Raw genomic sequence first — 25,813 nt, 5'->3', positions numbered from 1 at the left:
ATTTGATTGTTCATTTTACATGCAAAAACCGGCGCCAACTATCAATTTGTTGCACATATATAGTAACTTTTATTGTCATGTAGAATTAAAATATCGCCTATCATTATTCTGAGTTGCTGTAAGAGTCTTTCCGTAATACCATGTTGTCACTTACAAGAATGTGTCAGCATTTGTATTGAATTCAAAGTGTTACATTGTATATTATTTGGCCCTTCTTAGGGGGTGAGACACTTTAATGAAACCCCAAGAGTGTCTCTCAACGGAGAAACGTTCTATGGCAGAGGTCTCTCTTCTATTACTTCAATAGGCTTAAGTGGAAGCCAGTGGAGGAAGTGGGCGTGTCCGCCCCGTGCCCCGCCCTCTGGTTGGCTTGGCTCTTTCCCCACAGTCTGTCGCAGTCGGAGAGAAGCTGGGTTTGGGGGCTGTACCTCTCAGGAGAGCAGGTGAGCAAGGAGGGGCCTGGGGGAGGTCGAGCGCCACGGGCAGCTGTCCGAGAGCGAGGGTCACCGCCGTGGGGGGTCAGGGTACAGCAATACAGGGCTTGTGGTGCTCCGAGAACCAAGTGTTAACTTTAGAGGAATACGATCCATGCGTGACAGGTCTTGGGTCAGCTGCTGCCTGTGCTGTTTTGTACCAAGTTGCACATTAATGTTTTGAGGAGTCCCGCAACACTCTTCTTCATTATACAGCCTCTTACTTTTCCGAGCCCGCACTCTCTGGCCTGTCTGTGCCCCTTCCACCCTCTGTTTTGCCCTCCACCCTCTGTTTTGCCCTCCACCCTCTGTTTTGCCCTCCACCCTCTGTTTTGCCCTCCACCCTCTGTTCTGCCCTCCACCCTCTGTTCTGCCCTCCACCCTCTGTTCTGCCCTCCACCCTCTGTTCTGCCCTCCACCCTCTGTTCTGCCCTCCACCCTCTGTTCTGCCTTCCACCCTCTGTTCTGCCTTCCACCCTCTGTTCTGCCTTCCCCTTATTACTTGTCATCCTCCTGTCGTTTGCTCTTTTCCTGTCCTGCATCTTCCATGCCCACCTTCAGAGTCCTCTCCCCCCCACCCTTCCTGTCCTGCATCTTCCATGCCCACCTTCAGAGTCCTCTCCCCCCCCCACCCCGTGTTCACCCCAGAGGGCCCCTATTAGGCTCTATGATACAGTCAAAGCCATGGACAATTTCTTAACAAAATCAACCCATAAGGTAATGATTGCCAGTGATGCAGTCCTCGTTAAACTTCAGATGTTTACTTCTTGCAATCCCTAAGAGTGTTTGCTTTTTTCAGATGTTTTTCTGTAGTTTTTTCTCTCCCTGCAACGTATGACGCTCACATAGTGCATATTGTAATCTAGCAGGCAAACTAAAGAACAGGACGACCAACCAAGGTTTAGCACAACCAAAACACAAGTACAATTATGATTCTAACTCCGGTGCAACACACTTCCTGTCCCCGTCGTCCTAGGGTGTAATTCTGGTCATTATGTTCTTAGAAAGGCGGAAGGCGCACTTATTGAAATCCAACACAAGTTCTCTTAGTCCAAATTATATTCTTTATTTCGGTAATGTTTACCAAGAACTTCACACAGCCAACGTGTTTCGTTCCTTATAGGAACTTCGTCATGGCTCTAATGGATAAGTGCCGAATCGTCGTAGCAACCTGATACTTTAACCATCTGGCTATGGTAGCCGCAGACACAGGTTTATAGGGCTTCTGCAGAGCAATCAGCAATTGTGCCGAACCATCAGCTCGAATAGACCAAATACATTCCTCATAGGCCTTGAGGCACTGAACCACACATAGTTTTGCATTTCTTTACAATGTTTTAGTCCTGGCAGTAATGTTAAATGAAACTCCCTCGGGAGTAAATACTCTACCAGTAAGATTCAGAGCGTTCACGTTGGAGGAATGTCGACAGGCAGAGAGGCATAACAACATTGCTAACTTACACGTTAATTGCTTCTTTGATAATAAATTATTGGCTGGCCATTCATCAAATAAGGAAAGAACTAGAGAAACATCCCACAGAGAGGAGTATTTTGGCTTGGGAGGATTCACTACCCTAATACTGTTTAATAACTTTTAGATTACCGGTGCATCACCAGGGGTTTGCCATCTATCTGGGAGTGCCCAGAAGAAATGACTGAAAGGAAATTGTTAACCGAACGGTACGCCAAGCCTTCTGACGCTTTTTCACATAAGAAATTCACAACATAGGGTAGGTCTGCCCCCACGGGATCCACGTGTCGTTCCACGCACCAATGAACCCAGCCCTTCCAGGCTGAAGAATATTGCTTCCTTGTGGAGGGAGCCAAGGCCTGACTGATGAAAGCCGCAGCTTTGTCCCAAAATCCCGGCATTTCCCATCTTTACTTGAAAGCCTCCAGACCATCAGGGACATCTGCCCCAATAATTTATCGGATGCATTTCTCCATGAGGGCCCTGGAGCATAATCGAGGACCACAGGACCATCCTGGGGGAGTCGCAGCTCATCTCCAATAATATTGGGAACCCGGGTTGTGACTTCCACAGGGGGTTATTAGAATCACCTCCGCCATTTGGCGGGTGACCATGTTGTCACCCTGGGAATCAAGATGAAGGGGGGAATGGCGTAATTCAGACCCATGGACCAGTCCTGAGCATCTGTCGCCATTGCTAACCAATCTGGTCTCCAACTGATAAACTTCTGCAGCTGTCGATTCAGCCTGGACGCATAGAGGTCTATCTCGCAGCTGCTCCTTATCGCTTGTAACCAACACAATGCCTGGGGCTGGAGCTGCCAATCGCTGCAGTCCTTGAGATACTGGGAGTTCCAGTCTGCTATTATGTTTGACTACCCCGGGATGTATTAGACTATGATTGAAATCTGAAGACTCTGACAGTAATGCCAGAAGTCCTTCGCTATCTCCACAAGCAAAGACGACCTTGTGCCTCCCAACTTGTTGATATATCTCACTCCTGAGATATTGTCCATCTGAAGAAGGGTGCAACATGAGAGTTGTTTGGGGGCCAGTGTTTGGATCGCAAACGATCCCGCTAATAGCTCCAGACAGTTGATTTGAAGCTCGAGGTCGCGGAGGGACCACTCTCCCTTGTGGAGATATCCAGCGCTCCCCAGCCCCAACGGCTGGCGTCTGACTCTATAACCACCTCTGGTTGAGAGACGAAAATGGCTCTGCCAGTCCACGCCTCCACGTGGCCCAGCCACCACTAAATCTCCTCTCGCACCTCTTGGGAAAGAAGGATCAAGCCTGTGTAGGATAAGCCTTTCCAAAGGTGTTAAATCATTAACCTCTGAAGGGCTGGATAATGAAGAGGGCCCGGAAATATCGCCTGAATCGAGGATGCTAGAAGACCCACAAACCTGGCATTCGTCTGCATGGAGACTGTCTGCTTGGACAACAGAGTGGTGAGTTCTTTCTTGATGTCCCTCAATTTCGAACGGGAAGGCTCAGTTGGGCCATCAGAGAATCTATGACAAAAGTGGTTTTCACCTGCACACACCTTAGTAAGTATACCGACACCCGGTCCATACACCTTAGCGCATGTGTTAGTACTTCACCATTTCACGTGGCCTTCACTTTGCCACTCACGTTTTTAACTCTCGGTCTTGAAGAAAGCCCACCTCAATTTTTTAACGGGCTGAAACATGTAGACCACATCACCTAGACAACTACAGATCATTACTTCTTGTTAGTTGCACCACATAGCCTTTTAACAATACCCTGAGCCGCCACTAATACATTTATTTGGCAAGGATTCTCAGAGGTATTTTTAACACTCACTTCACACATTCACACCACACCCGCTACGCTGTAATCAGGTGTCGTAGCACAACCGGGCATCATTAGGCACCCCGGTTGGGACCCCAATGATGAAGCATGACACCAACCAGGTTGGTGTGTGAGGGGTCTTTTAAATACACCTAATGGGTCCTTGGACTTACCACACTTGTGATTGATCGATTCGCACTATAACAGGGTCCGTTCACATAGTATTTGTAACTTTACCCAGGGGATCGGGACTTACCCCTACATTCTCGCTCTCTCTTTTGTTTTTCGCAATCTATGACAAACCCTAGAAAAACTACGGTCTCAGAGGGGCGTAGAGCTGATTTAGGTTCGTTGATCGCAAATCCCACATTTTGAAGAATAAACATGGTTATGCGCAAGTGCTGCGCAGCTAGGGTTGGAGTTTGAGCCATGATAAGTATATCGTCTAGCTACACTATCATGCAGACGCCCTGCTCTCTTGAATGAGCTATCACAGGTTTCATCACCTTGGTGAAGCACCACAGTGCCGAGGAAATCCCGAAAGGAAGGACCAAGTATTCCAACCACCGGTTCCGCCATTGAAACTGCAGAAAACGATGGTGGGGAGGAAAAATAGAGATCGACATGTAGGCATCTTTCAGATCCAACCTGACCATCCAGTCCCCTTTTTTCAGTAAATCTGCCAAAAGATGGATGCCCTCCATCTTGAAATGTTTGTAGGTCATGTACTGGGTGAACTCCTTGAGATTCAATACTAATCTGTGACCTCCTCCTTTCTTCTGTACTAAGAAAATATTGCTGCAGAAACCGCGAGGACCATCGTCGCAATATGCAGTAGCGCGTTACTGCAGCAATTCGCTTATTTCTGGATCTATAAATTCGCCCTCTTGTTGGGAAAAAGAGAGCTGTCCGGGATGAGTGGCTTGGAATGGAGTCTTGATAAAATTCTAGTTGAAAACCCTGATTTTTTTGTAAAATCCATGCATCTTGTGAAATCGGAGCCCAATTGTGAGTGAAAAACTAAGTGCAACCCCCCAAGCGTAATAGAAATTTGTCAATAGCACCTACCGGTAGACTCTGAAGCCTGGAAGCCCCCTTGCTGCCTGCCTCTGTTTAAGCATCTCCTACTGAAATGCTGTCTCGTGGGATAGAATGTTCCACCACAAGTGGAGTCCCACTCTCCTTGGCCACGGCCGTATTCTTCTTGTTGAGGACCTTGAAAGAACTGACGGCCTGGCGAGCGTCCTCTGCCTCGCCCGGCCCAGTTAAAAAGGCCAGCTTGAAAAGCACGCATACTGCTAGTTTGGGCCTTGTCCAGGGACATGAATGTGCCCACATACATGAAGACGTTCTTGACGAAACGCTCCCCAAAGAGGTTACCCTCTGCTAGAAGAGCAGGTTCTGCAGGGGCAAGCTCAGTGAGATTCAAGTCCATCCGCATAAGGAGAGATTTGAGCCTCTCAGTGGAGCTAGCACAATTAGCATTCCCCAACAAACATATGGCCCTTTGGGTCCATCCTGCCAGCATGTCGGGATCCATGGGAGCGTTCGCCTCCAAGGCCATTTCCAGAATCTTGGCTAATGACCCGCCACGTCCAGGAGTGTGTCCTGGCAGCCTCGCCAGGCGCGATCGATTCCCTTCATGGGGTCCTTCGTGAACTTCAAGAAAGTTAGGAGGCTTGTATCTATGTCAGGGGACTCTGACAGTTTCCGCGACCTTACCCGGGATATCGGGTCTAGGGCACTGAACGCAACATGTTACGCACATCTTTGTTGAAACTTTTGCACAGGTTGTCGTGTAAGTAGGCAGCAACCTCCGGAGCCGCTGCCCAATCCGACAACCTAGGGTGTACGATGTTGGCGGCATTGAAAGTGAAGGGGGTGTTTAAACCCTGGGATAGGTCATGCTCCACATTCTTCGTCTTTCGTGACTTTTTCTTGGGGGAGTTTCCTTATCGGGGGTGTCCGTCCCTGTGGTGTCAGTGTCTGTATCCATGTCCATGCGCTCCTGGCGCTTAGCCTTACCGCCCTTGTTAGGTGGAGTAGAAGCTTTGGGTAGTCCTGACAGGGCGTTAGCATGAGGCCAAGACCCAACTTTAGGGTCACCTGCTGTGTCATCCTTTTGGGGTGCTGCTGGTTCAGTCAAACCATGTCGCTTAGCAAACCTCTTTAGTTGTTTCGTAATAGGTTTCAACACAGTCACAGGTACTGCTTTCTCAACGGCCCGATTGACAGACTCTTGGACCGAAGCGTCTAGAGCCTCAACAATGTTGTCCTCCAAAGAAGGTGTGGAAAACTCCTCCTGATATGGACCTTCATCCTCTAATCTGACCGTCATCCGTACTGTTTTATCTTAGAGGGGTAAATAATATAAGTATGTGGAGTAATATAGAGGAGTAAGGGGGGAGCCAACCCAATGCACACTAGAAGAGACAAGGTACCTAGCTCCTCAACAGATGCTGTATACACGATTATTCCAGCCCACAGGGCGTAGAGTGCCAAATAATGAATACAGGGAGTGTGTGCTCACTCCAGGGCCAGAAGGTTATTGCAGCCAATCGGGCGTAAATCGGTCTGCTCCGCATGCAAAATATCTGCAAAATAAGCCTCAGGCTAATTAGGGGCGCATGTGACGTGCATAGCCCAAATCCTTCCAATAACTAGCCCAATTGGGCTACGCACGTCGGAACGAACAAGCTCTCCAATAATTAATGCACCTGCACATTAGGGAAGCCAGGAGCGGAAGCGGGAGGGAATGCACACACATCAAAGCTTAAACACTGCCGGAGACAGTGTGGTATTTAAATCATTGCCCGAGCAGGCATAAACAACCGTAACAGTTCCCTGCTCCCAGCGGGAGCGTAATCCACACTGCGCCCCAGTGGGCGAAAAGCAATTAAGCTCGAGAACGCGCGATAATCAATTTGCATAAACAATTGCAAGCACATCAACAAGTAATGCAGTAAAGGAGAAAGTGACTTAACTCTGTGTGAGCAGCAAAGAAAGAGGCTCAGTAACAGAATATGTTGGCTCTTATAGGGTCATACAGGATATGATGTATATCTAAGCATCATGGGAAATGTAGTTTTATTTGCATACAAAACTTTTTTCATTGGCTGCTGCGAATAGCAAATAAAAGAAAGAGAAGCATAATCAGAAGCCTCCTGTCCTATAATGGAATCTCATATTAGCCAAGCGACTAGGGCACTGATGGGGGAAGGGATAGGAGAGGTAGATAGCTGTCTGCAATAAGGAGAACACACCGGAAGGGTGATAGAGCTATCGTACCAGCATTGTTCCTTGTGCCCTGCGGGTAACACCTGAATCTGGACAGAAAATGCCTGAACCTTTTGCTCGGTCTTGTGGGATTTAAATCTGTCACATGCAAATTATTGATGTGCACCTCAGAGCGCCGGTGTACTTCCTGAACTTGTTTAATTACATTAGAAACACCGATTTGCTATATACTCACTTCTACAATATGTGCCTGTCTTGCATTTACACTCCCAAATAAAAGAAATTCAGCACTCCCAAGATGAGGCACTCAGTAAAGCAGGAAAAAACACTTGGAAAGGAGACTCAGCACTCACACAACGAGGTACATCAAAAGGCAGTTACAAAATGAGCAGGCCCAACATTCCTATTTTGAAAAGCATATTTTAAAGTCAGTAACCAATGGTGGATTGTTATTACCCTGTATCAATTTCTGCAGGGAGGTATTCTGTTACGTCTCACCAATCTCTGATGTAGGCAAGGATTTTTGTCTGGCTGCCCCCTCTGGAAAACTGCGGGAATAGAAGGGTTACAATGTAATAATGCTTGTTTAACCCCTTTAGGTTACAGAGTGTTTTGCTCTGACCTATGTAATTATATATACCTTTGTAATTTTGTCCCTGTATGCCTGATTGATGCTCTGTAGGAAAGCTTGTGTTCAATATGGTAGGCCTGAATTAGTTACAGTGGAAAGGAATTAGTTACAGTGGCAAGCTAATGATAAAGACTGGTGTGTAGTTCCTAAGAATACATAGGATCTGCACATTTGTTGGACAACAAACTAAGGGATTGGTGTCTAGATTGATTCCAGGCACCTCTACAGGATATGTCAGCCTATAGACCAACTAGCTCACAGTGCCACTATAAGCCCCCGAACCCTAGCACGGAGCGAATAGTTTCTGGCAACCATTGAACAAGACAACCTCTAGTTAACCCACCGCCCCCATGTTTGCAGGTTCTCCTGTACTTTATTGTCTCTTCTGGTTAATGTGATATGTTTTACCTCTGCTCGTACACACCTCTACACCACAGGGAGGACTTGAGTGTTTGGGTTATTGTTTGCTTTCTTTTTCTTTTAAACATGTTTTTATTGCAAACACTTCAACAAGCAGTACACAGGTGATACAATTGTCACAAGTAATATTTATCCAATGAGTTTACAATTGACATTTTGCACACAGAGAGGATACAACACTAGCAATGGGCTACCGCCCGCCTGTCTGGAGCAATCTTACAGCCCTCTGTAAGCCTGTCACTGTCCCCAAATCATTTCCCATTTCTTCGGGCATCCTCTACTTTGATTTTTTTGTGTGCTCTGCAATCCAACACCAGTCTAGGTCAGTTTGCCAGTCCGCCCCTAATGGTAGTGCCTGGGCCTCCCAGCACCTTGTTATGTTGTGCTTTGCCCTCACCTCTGCCAGTGTTAACCATATTTTAGTATACCTGGGCCAATCTTCCTCTCTGGTAATCATTAACAGGAACCACTTCGGCGTCGGGGGAACTTTCACCTGCGCCATGACTCTTGATTTTTGCCCCAGTATTTCTGCGTCTCCGGGCTCCCGCATAGGTGATAGACCATACTCTCCTGTCCGCACCCCCTGTGCCATAGGGATGACTCAGTTGTGCCCAGGCAACACAGCAACCCCTGGGAGCAATATATTCTATAAAAGACCTTTAACAATCAGTCGGAAGTGGGAGCTTATTGCAACTTCACTAGGGCCCTGTAAGGCCTCTACCCAGTCTGCGTCATCTAATGTGCCCACGTCACCTTCCCATGTTCCTCTTAGCAGTCCCAGGGGGTCCGGGGCTTTATTTACCACCTTTTTGTAGACTAAGGAAATTGCCTTCCCCTCCAAGGGGTCCGCCAGGAGTCTGTCTTCCAGGCAGGCTGCTTCAATCAAGTCTTCACACTCACAGATGTGAATCCGTAGCGCGTGGCCCAGCTGCAAATATCGCAGCCATTCCCGGTACTCATTTCATAATTCTGTTAAACGACTGCAAATGTCACATATGACTGGTTCCTCCAAACATCCCCCAGTTTTCCCAAACCTAGAAGATCCCATTTACGGAAACCCATCAACTTGGTCACCTCACCAAGTTGGTCGTTGGCCCACAAGGGAGTCATTGCCGTCAGCCGGCCCTCCCAGCCCGGGTATTTTTTTGCTTCCTGCCAGACTTTAACTACTGTCTGTGTGTGTGCCGGTGGACCACAAATCTTGTTTCTGTCATAGAGTAAGAAAGGGTGGCCCATGTCCCCCATATATGACCTTTCGACTCTAAAAGCTGGAACTGTCTGGTCCCCAAAGGCACAGTCATTCACCGTGACCATCTGCGTGAGGCCCCTCCACTTCACAACAGAAATCGTAACTCGGCTTCGATCGACCGGAAGAATGATGCTGGAATCTGGTATGGGACGTTCTGCAAGACGTATATCTGGCATGAGTGTCCTCATTTTAAATAGGGTGGCACGGCCCATTAACGTTAAAGGCAGCATCCATCAACGCTGAGCATCCCTCTGTAATCTTTCCAGCAGGGGTAGTAGGTTTGATCATAAAACGCCTGAGGGTTCCTAGTTATGTTTATCCCCAGGTATTCAAACCTGTCCAGCACTATAGGGACCTTGCGCCTTGACTTCAGTTTGGGGGTCCCCTTACTAGTGGGAACAGAGGGATTTAACCCAATTAATGCGGTATCCAGAGAAGTGTCCAGAAATACGGAAAATTTGCAGAATTGTCGCTAGACTACCATGGACCTTGGACATATACCAGAATGTCATCTGTGTGTAAGGATATGTGCTCTTCCCACTCATCGCCCACTGGGATGTCCCATATCAATGTGTCTTGGCGGTCAAAAGCCATTCTGGCATCCAGGGACAGCAGAGCCGATGGCACCAAAGGATTTGACTCTGTGACATGCAGGATCCCGAATAGTCTGCGCAGGTTAAGTCTAGTACCCCTGCGCGGCATAAAGCCTGATTGATCTGCATGTACATGGGAGGAGATCACCATATTCAAGCGCATGTCAAGAACCTTTGCTAGGACCTTCACATCAATCTTACGGCTGGATATTGGTCGATATGACCTGCAACTCGTTGGGGGGGCTTGCACACTCTGGGTATCACTAGAAGACAAAAGAGGTACGGTGTTCCTGGGTGTCAAGTTGGCCACCTGGTGAGTATTCAAAATGGTGGGGAGGTGGGGAATACCTCCTTTCGGACCTAGGACCCTCACACACCCAGCAAGCTAGGTGTCATCCTTTATCATATGGGTCTGCTCCTCGTCGAGCCAGCGATGCAATGCTCGACGGGCACCCATAAAGGGGCTCTTTAGCGGAGATCTTTTTTTCCTTGCCGTATAGCTGCTGTCGGTGTGAGGGGCCTGGTAAGATGTGGTGTGTGGGTTAAAACAGGTAAGGGAATCCTCTATAATTATTTTTATTCTGCAGAGGTCACAACCTGATTAAAAAGTAAAAAGAGAGGGCGTGGCCAAGATGGCGGCGGAGTAGGACGCGTTGCGAGTCCCCTCCGGCGCCCGACCCTGCTTAGCTTTGTTCAGCGGCAGCACCTGAAGTCCCTTCAGCCGACAAATTGCTCCTGACCCCCTCCGGAGTGAGGTGCGACGCTGGGGGCGACTCTCGAGACCCCCTGAAATGGGAGACGCGATCCCCGAGACAGCGACGCTGCCTGGAGCCTAGGGCCTACACGGCGCTCCGGGCGGGGGCCGCCTACAGCGGGAGAAGGCTTGGAGCGACTCGGCGACAGGAGGCAGGAGGTGAGAGGGGAGCCCGAGCTGGCCCGAGGGCACCCTAAATTCCTTCTGGTCGCGAGCGGACACTTGCCCGACTCTGGGGCCTTGGACCTCCGGTGGGGGCGGGGCCTGTGGCCCGCGATAGCTGGAGGGGAGGCGCGGCCGGCGGACTACTCGAGGCCTGGTCCGGGAGGCGGCCGGCGCGGCTCCTGGGGCTCGGCCTTTGCTCAGTGGCCGGTCCGCTGTTACAGCAGGGGCGGTCTTGGCCCCCCGTGAGCGGAGGTGCTGCGGACAGGCTGCGGAGCGGGAGGCGGCCTTGCTTTGGCTCCGGGGGACTACCTGACCCGGCGGCAGCGACGACCTGGAGAGGGGAGCGCTTGAGCCCGGAGCCCCCTTAGGTGAACTATTGTTGGGCTGCTTTGCCAGGCTCTACAGTACTGCTGCAGTGGCGGCGTTGAGAAGTGGAGCGTCCCCCGGGCGGAGGGTCTACCTGGCGCCCGGGTCCCCAGAGGCGGAGCGGACCCGGTAAACGACTTGCGGAACGGCGGCGGGGCCTGGAGCCAGATCAAGGACGCGGAGGGTGAGACCGCTGATCGACTTATTGGGCTGTGGGCCTAGCTGAACTGCATTACTGGCGGCTCGGAATCCTTGGCGCTGCCACGTGTCTCCCCCCTGTGGCCGCTTTCGAGGTGCTGGTCGAGGGGCCTGCCTCATCAAAATTCTTTGGGATATTGGAGCTTCGAGAAGCGGCTGGTGGTGCTGTGGGCCTCGCTGGCCTGCCTGCCGTCCCGCTCCGGGACGTTCTTTCGGCCCCCTGGGGGCGAGGGTCTGGGGCAGAGATGGCTGCTAATTCACGCAAAGGGAAACCTGGGAAGGATGGGACTATCAAGAGCTCTCAGTCCCCGGCCTCCCCGGGCCAGAGTTCATCCTCGGGGAGATCTGACGATGAGGCCCCGGCAACGAAGGCATTCATGAAGGAACTCTTTACCTCCATCAAAGTCGACATATCGGAGCTCCGAACCCAGCTCACGTCGGATCTCCGCGAGGTGCGGAGGGATGTCGACAGCATAGGGGAAAGGGTGTCCACCCTGGAGGACCACGACCTCAGTATGGCCAATGATGTTCATCTGCTGCAACAGGACGTCCTCCGTCTCATGGAACAGAATATAGATTTGCAGGCCCATGCTGAAGACCTTGAGAACCGTTCCCGCCGGAACAACATTCGCATTCGGGCGGTCCCCTGGGACGGTGAAGCGGGAGATCTCCGAGAATATGTGCAGGCTCTCTTCCTTCAGATCTTGGGCGAGGAAGATTTGCAGGAGATCAGGATGGATCGGGTTCATAGAGTGGGTCTGCCCAGGCGGAACGGAGGCCCCCCCCTGACATCCTGGTGTGTGTCCACGACTTTCAAGTCAAAGAAAGGATCCTTTGGAAGGCCCGTGATGTCCCCTCCCTGCAATTTCGGGAGCATCGACCTCCGCTTTATCAGGACCTGGCCGCGTCGACACTCCAAAAGCGGCGCGAGTTCCGTCCCGTCACTACATATCTCCGAGAGCACAATATCTCCTACTCCTGGGGCCACCCTTTCCGAATAATTTTCCGTTGGCAGAACAGGCTTGCACAGATTCGTTCTCTCCGGGAAGCAAAGGAACTATTGGGGATTGGGGATGAGTCCCCGACGCCTGATCGTCGGAGTCCTTCGCCGCGGAGAAGGCGCCGTTCTTCGTCCTGGCACAGGGTGGGCCCAGAGAATCGCAGGAGGCCGGACCGCACGACTAGCCTTCAGGAGCGGGGGAATGCAGTGGCATCTGTGGCCTCCGGCACGCTTCCACCGTCACAACAGAGCTCTGGGGCTGCCTGATCTTCAGTTCGCTTGCCTTGGTGCCGGAGGGGCACGCACTCGCAGGTGACGGGGTTATGAATGTACTTTCTGAGAAGACACCCCGGTCTTTGGCCCTAGGAGACCCGTCCTTGGGTCCCCATCTACGCCCCTTGGGAGACTTTCTCACTCCGGGACTCATTTGGTTTGTATTTTGGGTTGTTGGGGAGTTGGGGAGAGGGGGGGGGTACCGGGTGGGGAGGGAGGGGGGGTTGTTGGATGAATGGGGGTAGGTGTGTGTGGGGGGGGGGGGGTGGTGATAACGAATGGACGGGTGTGCATGTGCAGGATTGTCTACTGGGCCGCTGCTACTGGGTGTGGAGGGCGCTCGTCGCTCTGTGCTGGGCCCTGTGGGCTTGTTGTCGGCTTGGGCACGAGAGCTGGGAGTGGTCTGGGGGGTGCCGGTCCTGGGAGGGGAGGGGGGGTTCCCTGGCATGAGTGCGGACTGGAGAGGTGTATTCTGGGGGGGTGGGAGCCTGCTGGATTTAGCTACTGTAGAGTCGGGGGGCCGGATTTGCTTACATGCCTATTAGCGTGGGAACTTGGAACGTGAAGGGCCTTAACTCCCCGCAGAAATGCCTGAAATTGTGGAAATATCTGCTGGATCATCATTTGGATGTGGTGGGGCTTAGGAGACCCACCTGGCCCGTAGAGATGAGCTCCGGCTCCGGCATAAGCAGTTTCCCCTCATATATAGGTCTTCTGCTTCTACAAAACATAGAGGGGTGGCCCTTTTATTTAGGTCTTCCATCCAATTCCAGCCTCTGGGAGTGAGTAGTGATAAAGATGGCAGGTGGCTGATGGTTAAAGGAATGCTTCATGGACGCCTGTGTACGTTTGTGGTCGTGTATGTGCCCAATGCCCAGCAGAATAATTTTCTTCAGGGACTGTTGGATACGGTGGGAACCTTTGTGGAGGGCCAACTAGTTGTTATGGGGGACTTTAATATGGTGTGGGACCAGGCCGTGGATAGTTCCCGTGCCCAAAGGTCAGACTCTGGCGTCTTCTCCGCTGTGACTAAAAATAGGATGGAAGAACTGGGACTCATAGATGGGTGGCGGGCGGTGAATACACAGACCAGGGATTATACGTTTTTCCCTCATGTGCATCACACCTACTCCCGCATAGACTATGTTTTTGTGAGTCAGGCCCTACGGGGAGATGTCCGGGATTCTACGATTTATTCTCTCTCTGTCTCGGATCATGGCCTGATGACGCTCCAGCTTCAGTGGTCGGTGAGGGGGGACGGTTACCGAAAGTGGTACTTCCCAGCAGCTCTAGTGCGGGACGAGGGCTCTTGTAAGGCATTGAGGATAGCCATTAGGGACTTCTTGACGCTTAACCCAAGTTCGGACACCTCGGTGTTTAACACTTGGGATGCCTGTAAGGCCTCTCTGAGGGGCACTTGCATAGGACTTAATGCGGCTCTCAACCGCTTGCGTAGGGTGGAACGGGAGACATTAGAGGCTGAACTTGCGACACTTGAGCGGGCCCACAAATTGAACCCCTCCCGCACGACTCTTCGTCCACTGTCGGCTGTTAGGGGGAAGCTGAAGGCGCATTACACCAACCGTTCTGAGCTCACCCTCCTACGGCTGCGCCGAGGGTCATATGCTCAGGGGAACAAAGTGGGCCGGCATCTGGCTCGCCAGCTTCGAGAAAAGAGGGAGAGGGAATATATAGGGGGGATCCGGGACTCGGGAGGCACGATCCGTCATCGGGACGGGGACAAAGCGGATACCTTTGGACGATTCTATGAGACGCTGTATAAGGGTGACTCTCTCGATGTGGGTGCGCAAGAAGCTTTTCTGTTAGGCCTCCCACTCCCGCAGGTCTCTGCCGTCAGCAATGACCAATTGGCGGCCCCCTTTACTTGGGAAGAGGTCCTTATGGCGATCAAGGCCTTGAAACCCAATAAAGCCCCTGGTCCAGATGGGTATACAGCTTATTTTTATCAGTCGTTTGCTTCGGAACTTGTCGACTGCCTGGTCTTACTTTTCAACAGCATGGCGACCGCCGGGGAGACCTCGGGTACTATGGCTGAGGCCTTGATCTCTGTGATCCCCAAACAGGGGAAAGATCCCTCCAGCTGCGCCTCATACCGCCCTATAGCCTTGTTGAATGTAGATGCCAAGCTGTACTCCTCTCTCATTGCCCGCCGGTTGCAGGATTTGATGCCGGCCATTATACATCCGGACCAGTCCGGTTTCATTAAGGGACGCCAGACCCATGTTAACTTGCGAAGGGTGATACACCTGATAGAGAAGGCCTCTAGATTCCGCATCCCTGCTGTACTGGTGGGTTTGGATGCGGAAAAGGCCTTTGATCGAGTCGACTGGGGTTTTTTGTTTCGCACCCTGTCTGCCTTTGGTTTTTCACGCCAATTCCTCACGATGATCCAAGCGAATTTTCATCAACCAACCTCGAGGGTGTTGGTTAACGGTCATCGGTCGGCTGCGTTTCCCCACTCTAGAGGTACGAGGCAGGGGTGTCCTCTCTCCCCTCTCCTCTTCGCCCTGAGTATCGAACCCCTGGCGCTGGCGATCCGGGAGAATGAACGCATCAAGGGCATTCCCTTCACAGGGGAACAGCACAAGATATCTCTCTTTGCAGATGACGTCCTGTTATCTTTAGTTGATCCTGCTCAATCCCTACCGCCTGTCCACGAGGAGCTCTCCCAGTTTGAGGCAGTGGCGGGCTTCCGGGTCAACCTTGACAAATCCCATGTCTTGAATTTGACCTTACCTCCTACAGAGGTGGACCGGCTGCGATTATTGACGAATCTGTCGTGGACGCACACCTCTTTGATGTACTTGGGGGTCTGCCTCACGCCCACTGTGGGCTCCCTCTTTACAGCTAACTTTCCTCCCTTGCTGGCGTCGGTGCGCTGCGACTTAGATCGGTGGAAGCCCAAATTCCTCTCGTGGCTCGGCCGAATACATGCTCTTAAAATGGTCCTCCTTCTTAGATTCCTTTATCTTTTCCAGGCCCTCCCTATTCCATTAGACGTGGATTTCTTCCGCCGCCTGAAGACGATGATGCTGAAGTTTGTTTGGCAAGGGGGCCGGGCTCGGATTCCTTTTACGACGCTCCGTCGACCGAGGGGGGAGGGGGAGGGGTTGGACTCCCGGACATGCTTCTGTATTACAAGGCTGCACAGTTGCGGGTGATAGTGGAATGGACCCAACAACTCTCAGAGAAGCACTGGCTACATATGGACCGGGCAGTGGCGGGTAGATCGATTTGGGATTTAGCTTGGAAGCCCAAAATGGATCGACCAAAGAATGCTTACATCAGCACTCCCACTAGCACGGTTCTAAAGGTGTGGGATACGGTCACTGGTGACGATCGTTGGACCACCTTTCCGTCTCCCTTCACCCCCATCCACTTTAATCCGGCCTTTCCACCGGCCGCTCAGGAGGGCCCCTATCGCCAGTGGCGTGAGGTCGGATGTCGGGCACTTACGCACTTGTTCCATGGGGATGTTCCCCTCACCTTCCACAATTGTATGCGCGATTATGACCTGCCGATCACAGAACGCTATCGCCATGCCCAGCTCCTTCACTGGGCGACCTCGGAGGGGGTTCGAGAGGCTGCTACTCGTCCGCTTTCTCTCTTCGAATCCTTCCTGCTTCGCACCTCTGCGATGCGGGGGGCGATCTCGTTCATATATAGCCTACTTCTGCGCACCGCGATCGCCCCGCGACCTCGATATATGGAGCGGTGGGAAGGTCTTTTGGAACGGGACATTTCTGATACGGAATGGAAACATCTTTGGAGGGATGTAGCAGCGTACAACCATTCTGTGAGCCTTAGGGAAGCTCATCTGAAAACCATGTATGATTGGTATCTGTATCCCTCTAGACTCCATCGCATTTTTTCTACGTCCTCGGATCGTTGCTGGAGGGGGTGTGGCTTCTTGGGCGAGTTTAGTAGCAATACGAACATAATTCATTTGTTACTTACTTGAAAGATAACGCGTGAGGCTCGCGGTATGGAAAACGCTGTATTGGACTGTATTTTGGAGAACCTATCAGTGAGGGTGTTATAGCTAAGACTGGCGGTCACGTGATTGTGATGTTCGCGGTGAATGTCAGCGTTCAAAACATAATTGATCAAATGGTGTGTGTGCACCCTTGTGGAAAACAATAAATGTTGGTTGGACAATTGCGTGTTGATTATGAATACCAGAAAAATAGACATGTAGAGGGGAACGGTCATCTGGACCTGAAGATTCGTAAGGTGTGTAGTGATTGGTCAGAAGTTTAACCACGTGATGTGGGTCAGATAAATAAACAAAAGGAATGCACCGAACGTGCAAGAGAGTGATCGAATCCGTCTTCGAGGTGCAATCGCGGAAATTTCCGATTGAGATCTAAATAGGGAAAATCTCATAAGCTAGCTGAGACACAGACGGGGAATGTCGTGAGTGTGTATAAGTCACGCGTTTATGTGACATACGTTATGATTATGCCTCAAATGACTAAACCGATAACATCGGATTCGATACTGTGGAGTGTTCACATGCTTAACGTCTAGTACAAAATTCACTATGTGTGTGTTTCAATGAAAACAAATGTGCAATATGAAAAAGAAAAAGAAAACAATTTTTTAAAGTAGTACAAGCATTATAATGCAATTTCGTAATGAAAAAATTCTGATGGGTCATATAAAGGATGGAGGAGACCTCAAAGTTCAAAGTTGTGTCTATAGTTCAAAGAAAACATGTTAGTTCAATTCTGTCATTAAGCCCCATTGGTTGTAGGGCATTAAGTTTTTTGATCCAGCGGAATTCTGCCTGTAATCGTTGTTTCATAGGATCCATGTCGCAGCGCTGTGGTAATACCTCCAGTATAGTGAACTTTAGTTGCGCTATTTGGTGATTGTTTTCCAGCCAATGAGTGGCTACCACTGATTTAGTGTTCTTTGTGCGGATGTTGCTTTTATGCTCTGATATTCTTACTTTTAGCTTCCTTTCTGTTTGGCCAATGTATATTTTGCCACATGGGCATTTGATGGCATATATAACATTTTTAGAATCACAAGTACCGTTGTATTGTAGATTGATATGATACCCTTTCGTGGGGTGCATGAATTTATTCCCTGTCATTACATTATTGCAATGTGTGCAATTGAAACATTTCGACATTCCTTTAAGTTGCAGTTTTACAGCTTTTCTGGTGGTTAGCATTTCCTTCAAGTTCCTTGACCTTTTGAAAGCGAAAGTCAGACGCTCGCTATACAAATTTGTCAAATCTGGTTCATCTTTTATGAGCATCCAGTGCTGATTGATTATTTTCTTGATTTTGTTGGCTACCGTCGAATACTTTAATACACATACTGTTTTGGGTAGATCTTCGGTTTGTCCTGATGGTGTTAACAAGCTCTCTCTAGACAGGCTTGCTATCGATCACTTTAGCATAAAGTACATTCACGCTGTCTCAACCAAGCCTGGACACGCTACCCATTTTATCGTTCGTTTATGATTTTGTTCATGAGTAGTACGAACATTGTTACATATATAGTGATTTCTAAGTATCAGAGTACTCTCGAATAATATGTCAATTTGTGATAATAACTTGTTTTCTTTCCTTCAAAACACATCAATGTCCCAAAATAGTATAGAATTATGTATTATTGTATCATGGTTTGGTTTTTGCTGACTACTAAGGTCCTGTATGTTTTCATTTGACACAGGCCCCTGATGAAGGGTTACCTAAAACCCGAAATGCAATGGGCATGAAGTAATGCTTTAAAAGGATTATATCGCAAATGGAATGATGAAAATACTTGAAAACGAATGCAAATAAAAACATTCGACAAATCCAGAATTTATTTGATTGACTTCATTAAAAGTCAATGTTGAAGTGATTTGCAAATAGTGAAGAAACCCTCGAGTTTCATGTGAAATTAACGCGTCCTTTGTGATTCATATATCACATATTCGCTTTATTACTTAAGGCACTGCCAGACACAGTGCGACAAGGATAGCGATACCCTGAGTTCATAAAAAACTTTCACAATTAAGTGATGTGCACGGAGATACAATCTTCAGTTCTTGGGCGACTTTCGCCATATTTGGTGGGATTGCCCAATCATCCGCCCTTTCTGGTCGGAGATACTCTCCCACATCAAGGAGATATTGGGGTACCCGATCTCGGACTCGATGGCTCATGTCTTACTGGGTCTCCGAGATCCACTGCTGGAACACCAGACTAAGGCAGACAAGCGCATTCAATGGCTCTGCCTAGGGGCGGCTAAGCTCACGCTGGCGGCGGCGTGGAAAAAACCACTTGCTCCTGCTGTATCACTGTGGCACTCGAGGTTATGGGGTCTTCTGAGCATGGAGAGAATGTCGGACATCTTCCTGGGAGACTTTAAAAATTTCCTGTTTAGATGGGGCCCATTAGTCCGCTTTTTGTCATCAGGCTTACCGTCTGCGGTTTGCCCGCCCACTCTACGGGCCCTGCACTTGTTTCAAGTTTGAATGGATTGTATGTCCTCCCACCGGGACGTGGTGGGGAAGGAGCTGTGTTGTCACCACCGGGGAAGGGTGGGGGGTGGGGGGAGAACCAGTTGGGGTTTTGTTTCTGTCCATAGTTGCGACTCTGCTTAGCTTGTGCACCCAGGATTTCTATGGCTTCAGGCACCTTTTTTTTTTTTTACTGCTCCAGGACAGTTTCTTGCGGACCTTTGAGGAGGCACGAGAGACGTGATTGACCTTTATCTGAGGAAGCTTGTACTGATATGGGTTGCTCTCTGCATTTCATTTCCTAGCATATTGCACTCCCCTGTGTGGGATTTGTGGCGGGGTTGTCGCCTGTCCTTTTTCTTTTCCCCCTTTCTTCCCTTCCCTCTTTCCTTTGAATAAAAACAATAAAAATGTTTTACAAAAAAAAAAAGTAAAAAGAAGGAGGGCGACTATTTTGTATTAATCTGACAAAAATTACGCTCTACCCCTTAGTGGTCAATATGTTTATCGCCTACAAAATATCTCTAATAGATCAGTTGCCGATTCCTCAGGACCTAGTGCCCAGGGCAAGTACGGTGGACCTTTATCAAGCCCTCATTGTCCCCCTTGTTGTTTACTAACTACTCTCTGGGTATTGCCACTATCTCTGCAATCCGCTGGTCCCGCTGTAGAACTTTGTCTGGTTAGCGTCTTGCAACATTGTAAGGAGATGCGGCACCGCCTTATTGAGCATGCATGTATACAGCTTCAGTGAGAGATTGTTCGGCTCTGTGGCTTTCCCCGACTGCAGACCACGGGTGGCTGTACTAATCTCTTCCATCGCCAGTTTGCCCTCCAGTCTGTCCCTGTCTATTACTGTTAGGCCCGGTAAGGCGATGTCCCGAAGGATGTCAACACAGTCTGACTCTGTATGGTCCAAGGTAGATGTGTGTAGCTTTTCATAATGGGATGCGAGCGCCTCTGCAGTCTCTCAATCGGTCACAATTCTTTCCCCTAGTTCATCCTTTATCTCCGTGACACACCATGCCGCTGTCTCACGCCTATCCAGCCATGCTAACAGTTAACTGTCCTTGTTCCCTATCTCATATATCCTGTACTGTGAGGTCCGGGCTGTGGCCTTGACATCGTTTTCTAGTAGCTCCCTCAGTTCTCTGGCGCAGGCAGAGGCAGTGCGTCACCTCCCCAGGTGCACCCTTCTCTATTTCCGCTTTGGCTACCAAGTCCAAAATCTCACTCTCATGGGCTGAGCACTTCAGTATCTTTTTTTTTTGGAGGCCCAAATCTGAGCCTAGACATGGTCCCAGAGTACTGTTTTAAATGCCTCCCATTTTTTTAACCTCAAATCCACTGTTCGCAGGTTCTCGGCAAAGAAATGGTCGGTGCATTTCCTGACGCTGGCCCTAAATTGTGGATCTCGGAGGCACCACGGGTCAATCCGCGCATGATGAAGTCCCTCGAAAGACCTTCTAACGTGGGCTCCTTCGGGAAGTGTTCAGATATCCCTCGAGATACATATTTGGCATCCTTGAACTGACCCAGGGAGAGAGCGTGTGTGAACAGGTTGTCTAGACATGTAAGGCTGCCATGTTCCGCGGACAGGTGCGTGTATTATCTAAGATCAGGATGGTGATGGCACCAGATGTCACCCAGCCCCATTGTCAAAAGGAAGTCTCCCAGAGCCTCGGTCCTCCTCCCTGGATGTCCTGCTCAACTGAAAGCATGTCATTCATATCACCTCCCAGGATCAGTCTCCCCTGCGGGAGCTCAAGTTGAAGAGATCCCAGTGCATTCAACATGGGGGGGGGGGGGAAAGGCTGCAACCTCGGCAGGGCATACACTGATCAAAGGTTAATGGTCTGGCCCTCTCATTGGCCGCTCAGAATCTCATATCTGCCCAAGGGGTCTGTCCATGTTTTCCCCCTCGGATAAAGGGGAACATTTTCCTGCATAGCACTCCTGCCCTCCAGGAGCCTGTGGCATATCTGGCATGCACCAACAGAGTGTAACCTTATCTATCTCAGGCCTTGCACTAATTTCCTCTGAGGTGTGTTTCTTGTAATAAGATGATGCCCGGGGCATGTTTCCTAATGAATTGCAAGGATACTGTGCATTTCACCTTACCATTGAGGCTGTTTACATTCCAGAACCATATCGTCATTGACTGTATTTGACTAATAGGTATTGGTATAAAATTTTAGATTGTAACCCATGGCTGCAAGGGGGTGTAGCCCCTCTCCCAGTTCCCTCCCGTTACACCATGGTCCAACAGTTCACACGTTGTTTTATCACTGAGGTGTCTGCGTGTAACCAGTACAAAACGACCCCTCATCCCCCAACACCGTCCCTCCTCCACCCCTCCCTTCTATCCTGCGTATCTGGTTGTGAAGTCCCCAACTACCCAGCCTGCAGAGCGCCTGTCGCCCATTAAATAACATAACTACACTTCAACTGGGGTGGACTCCTCCCACCAAGACAATCGGTAATCTCATTCAAATGACTAATTCCTCCCTTCCGAGCCTGCCCAACCCACCCCCTACCCCTTCCTCGAATTGTGGTCCCGGTGTGTCCCAGTGAGCTGCTATCTGACCCCTGGTTCCAGATGGTTCTCACATCATGTCCCGGCTTGATGCCACTGAAAGCATCTCTCCTCTAGATCATCCAGCAGTTCCATGCACTCTTACATTGGCGGCCCCACCTATTTAGGTCCCCACATCCACCCGCGGGCCTCCTTACGGACATTTGATTGTGCGAAGCTTAATCTTCCGTGCCGCTTTTACTTGCCTCCCGGCAGCGACCAGGGTCTCTGCCTTTGTTCCGGCCTACTGTGCGCCAACTCTCCACCCACTCCCAAGCTTCCTCCGGAGATGGAAAATGCCAGGTCATGCTATCCGCTATACCCCAAACCCTTGCAGGGAAAGCATCATGTGCTTGATGTTTCTGTCTGAGTTTCCTTTTCGCTGGTTCAAAGCTCCTCTGTTGGCGCTGTACTTGAAAAGTAAAGTCCAGAAAGAATTGGACCAGGGTTTTTCTCAAATTGTATTTCCCCTTTCACTCTGGCTGTCTGGAGAATTGCGTCTGTCACAGTAATTCAATACTTTTACAATGATTGTTCGAGGCGGCCCCTTGTTTGTGGGTTGGGAGACACTAGAGGTCTATGTACTCTTTCAATGGAAAAGAATTTCCACGGTGTTTTGGGTTGCAGCTTATTCATTATGAAGGCTTCCAGGAATCGTTCAACGCTGGGGCCCTCCGCTACCGTTCGAACCACCACCACACGTATATTGTTTCTCTTCGCTCTCCTCTCCTGGTCCTCAAGCCTCAACGCCATGTGTGAGACTTGTTACATCAATTGAAGCACCTGTGACTCCAGACATTTTGTTGTGGACTTTAGCTGGGCAATGTTTGTTTCGGCAGCCGAGACTTTGTCACTCAGTTTGGAGAGGTCCGCTCTTATCAGCGTGACTTCGACCGACACAGAGTCTATTTTGGGTTCCAGTGAGCCCTTCACGTCTGACAGCCGCCATTATTGCTTCTAGCGAGGGCTCCTTGGCCCCATCTTCCTCGTTAATTCCGATGAGCTTTGGGATGGCGTAGTTAAACCATCTTGTTAGATTGGGAGGGGCCCGCGCCCTTCGGTTTCACCAAAATCTCTCCGACTACTGCTGAGTTATACAAAAACTGCTTCATAGGTTTGTCAAACACCAATGCAAGGCTTCCAGCCAAGAACAGGGCAATGTGGTGGCATGGGCTAGTCAGCCCACTCTGCTGCTAGATGTCCTCCACCTGGGGCCCGAATTATAGCCCACCTCATGTCCTTGAAGCTGCCATCTATGGGTCAGACCTCAAGTCTTCTTGCGTCGTCTTCGCCGGTAGCATAGGCCTGTCTCATGTAAAGAGTATTTTCACAGGGCCTCACTACATACTGCCCAAGCCGTCGAATCAAGCAAGAGTGTGGCTGGCTAGAGGGCATGTGTGGCACTGCTCCTCCCTCAGTTAACTCCGTGAGCCGCTTGATATTAAGTTGGTGTTGGCGTTGATCTGATCAAGCGGGGTAGGTTCCCTTACTGCTGAGGGCGGATCCGCAGTTCCAATCTGAGCGCCGCACACCCTCTCCTGGACCGCACTGCCTTAGTTCTGTTGCAGGGGTCATGCCATTAGTCACGTCTGGACCGGTCTCCGGCAGAGTTCTCCTCTTCATGCCGATCCTCGCGGTGGCCCTACCTCTGTTCCCGCATCGCCGCCACACTCTGTTCCTCGGGTAGGGGTGGGGAGAGGAAAGAGAGCCTCTGGATCACCCTCCCTCACCTCCGACCAACACCGTAAAAAGAGATAATGTTCAGCAGGGACTCCGAGGGATGTTTCAGGTTCAGTCGGTAGCTCCTCTAAAGCGTGGCCATCTTGGTCTGCGGTCAAGCCACGCCCCCAATGTTCTTTCTTAATCGAATATTTATTCTAGGTAGATTGCAAAGTAGAGGGGTGACTACTCCTCTAAAATCATTTTAAACACTACTCTGTGGTGACAGAGACCTCCCCCCCTCCATGCTTCAATGCTATTTCAGTTGTTTATCCCTAAAATAAATGCTTGGGAGTTTTGGGGGCATAGTGAGGGTTCTGTTTGCCAGGGGACTGATATGTAGCGCTGTACAAAAAGGGCCTAGGGATTTACTGGGAAGTTGGGAATTTCACGTGGCAAACGCTGCTTTCTGCCTTCCTTATATTTCATCACCAGATGCTTATTACTGGTACTCTGTAGTCTTAAATAGATTCTTCCCGGTATGTCCAGTTTTACTGGGTCGGTCTGCTGGTGAAAGCTACCTGGCAGGATGCCTAGGAAGTTGAGCAACTAAAGTTCTAAAGGGGTGTGTGAAATTCGCGTAGTTTGCTTCTGTGAATCAGGCTGATATGTAGCGCTGATGACCTGAAATTACGTAAAATGCAAATCTGTGACACTACTTTTTAGCACGAGATACGTCCTCATCTCAATTTTTGCAACAAAAACGGACTTTGTGCAAAAACCTCCACAACCAAAAGCACTTGCAAACAGCCTGTTTTCCTGTGTATTACTGCTATTTATTTATTTTTGCCATGTAATTACGCGAAGTAGCCCAGTGGCCTAATTTCGGGGATTTTGTGTAACCAGCAGAGTGCGAAATTCCCGAATGTACGTGAATTATGCTGTCTATGGCCTGGTTCTAACCCAGTGGAGCATATTCATGAAACGGTTAGTGGTTCTTGCTTCTCGCACTGCTACCAGGCAAGCACAAGGCTGTGATTGTTTACCAGTATACATATTTACCATGCTTGTCTGTCTTATCCGTGGATCCCCCGCTTACTTTGTTTTGTAGTGCCTCACAACTCAGTCCTCTATGCCTTTTGGCTCTCTTACAACCACAATTGATCGTTTTATTTACCATGGTTAGTCTTTTGTGTAATGTTTATGTTCGAAAAGCACAAAGGTCATTGAAGCAGGTTTGTTGTTGGCAGACTCTGTGTGAATATGAGTCATTCTCTGACCAGCATTGAGTGAATTATCATGTGGCATTCCTGGCATGTGTAGTGCCATAGACCTGCCACTGATTTTTTTTTCTAAATCCACTCCGATTCTAAAAGTTGTGTCCAGGTAATGAGTAATAGGATCTGCACGGACAAAAGACTGTGCCGCCCTGCCTCTGCTATACTGATTGCGCCCTGCCTGTGTCTTTTTTATTTATTTATTTTTAGTAAATTGAACGACCTGAGAGCCCCCTCATATTTTTTCATGTTTTACTGAGTTGTTCAACTGGAGGAACCGGGCTCTGTTGGCCATGGCGTAATCCCAGAGAGGGCACTCGCTCATGGTATGGAGTGGCTGTAGGCATGGAGTGTTTGATGGTTCATGGCACCTGACCTCCCTGCAGGCACACAGTTCGAAAGTCCTGTGTCCTAAAGGGGAGAGGGCGATTGGCCTCTCCCCAGTAACGTGTGCAATCCTTCTTGATTGGTGTCTTAACCCTTGTGCTATTGTGCGTGGTAGGAGTATCGTTGTTTCAATTCGGTCTGTGTACGTGGGACACTGTGTGCAGAGGGATACTGTCAAAGATGGGCTGAGGGCCAGCACAAAATGGTGCACGTCTTCATCATTGCATTAAGATGTATTAACCTCCTGGTTCGTTCTCGTGGAGACCATGGCAAATGACCATTTCGTCAATGACAAGGATTGTGTTAGCCAACCACTTAGTAGTCGCATTTTAAATGCGACATCGAGTTGCTTTGCCAATGCTTTCTTATTGTTGAATTTGCACACTTAAAAATAATTGGTATTTTTTTAATTGGGGTGATATTGTTAGTGGCAGTGCCAGTCTTGAAAGAAATGTGATTGGAATGGTGCAACTTAGATTCCGTTCAGGGTTCCTCAGCCTTTTTTTCCCTTGGCCTCCCACCCTCGCAGTTTTTGTTTGTTTTTATTAATATTCCATCCACAGCCATTTTGCTTTTGCTTCGGTTTTTTCTTTGAGTTCTCAGCCTAGCTTTGAAATGCCGTCCGAGCAACTCCTATTTAAGTGCAGCCAGTTCACGATCGCATAGTGGGTGACCTGCAACTGGGCTTCAGTGTGGTGGATGAGCTACATTTTTTTGAAGCACAATCCAGAAAAAACAGAACTTTTCCTAGCCTCTACCATACATACCAACCGTTATCGATAATTTA

The 25,813-nt window shown here is 49.6% G+C and overlaps 1 protein-coding gene across 1 annotated transcript in view; it reads left to right on the top strand.

The window, feature by feature from the left end:
- The first annotated feature begins 333 nt into the window (after positions 1-333).
- Positions 334-25,813, top strand: part of TESK2 (testis associated actin remodelling kinase 2) — a 599,416-nt gene continuing 573,936 nt past the window's right edge. The window contains exon 1 of the mRNA XM_078671787.1: positions 334-443. The gene's annotated coding sequence lies outside the window, so the exon portion shown is untranslated. The remainder of the gene's footprint in view (positions 444-25,813) is intronic.

The sequence above is a fragment of the Lissotriton helveticus genome, chromosome 1_2 (genome assembly GCF_964261635.1).
Source record: "Lissotriton helveticus chromosome 1_2, aLisHel1.1, whole genome shotgun sequence".
NCBI lineage: Eukaryota > Metazoa > Chordata > Amphibia > Caudata > Salamandridae > Lissotriton > Lissotriton helveticus.
This window is presented reverse-complemented; position numbering and strand designations above follow the sequence as displayed.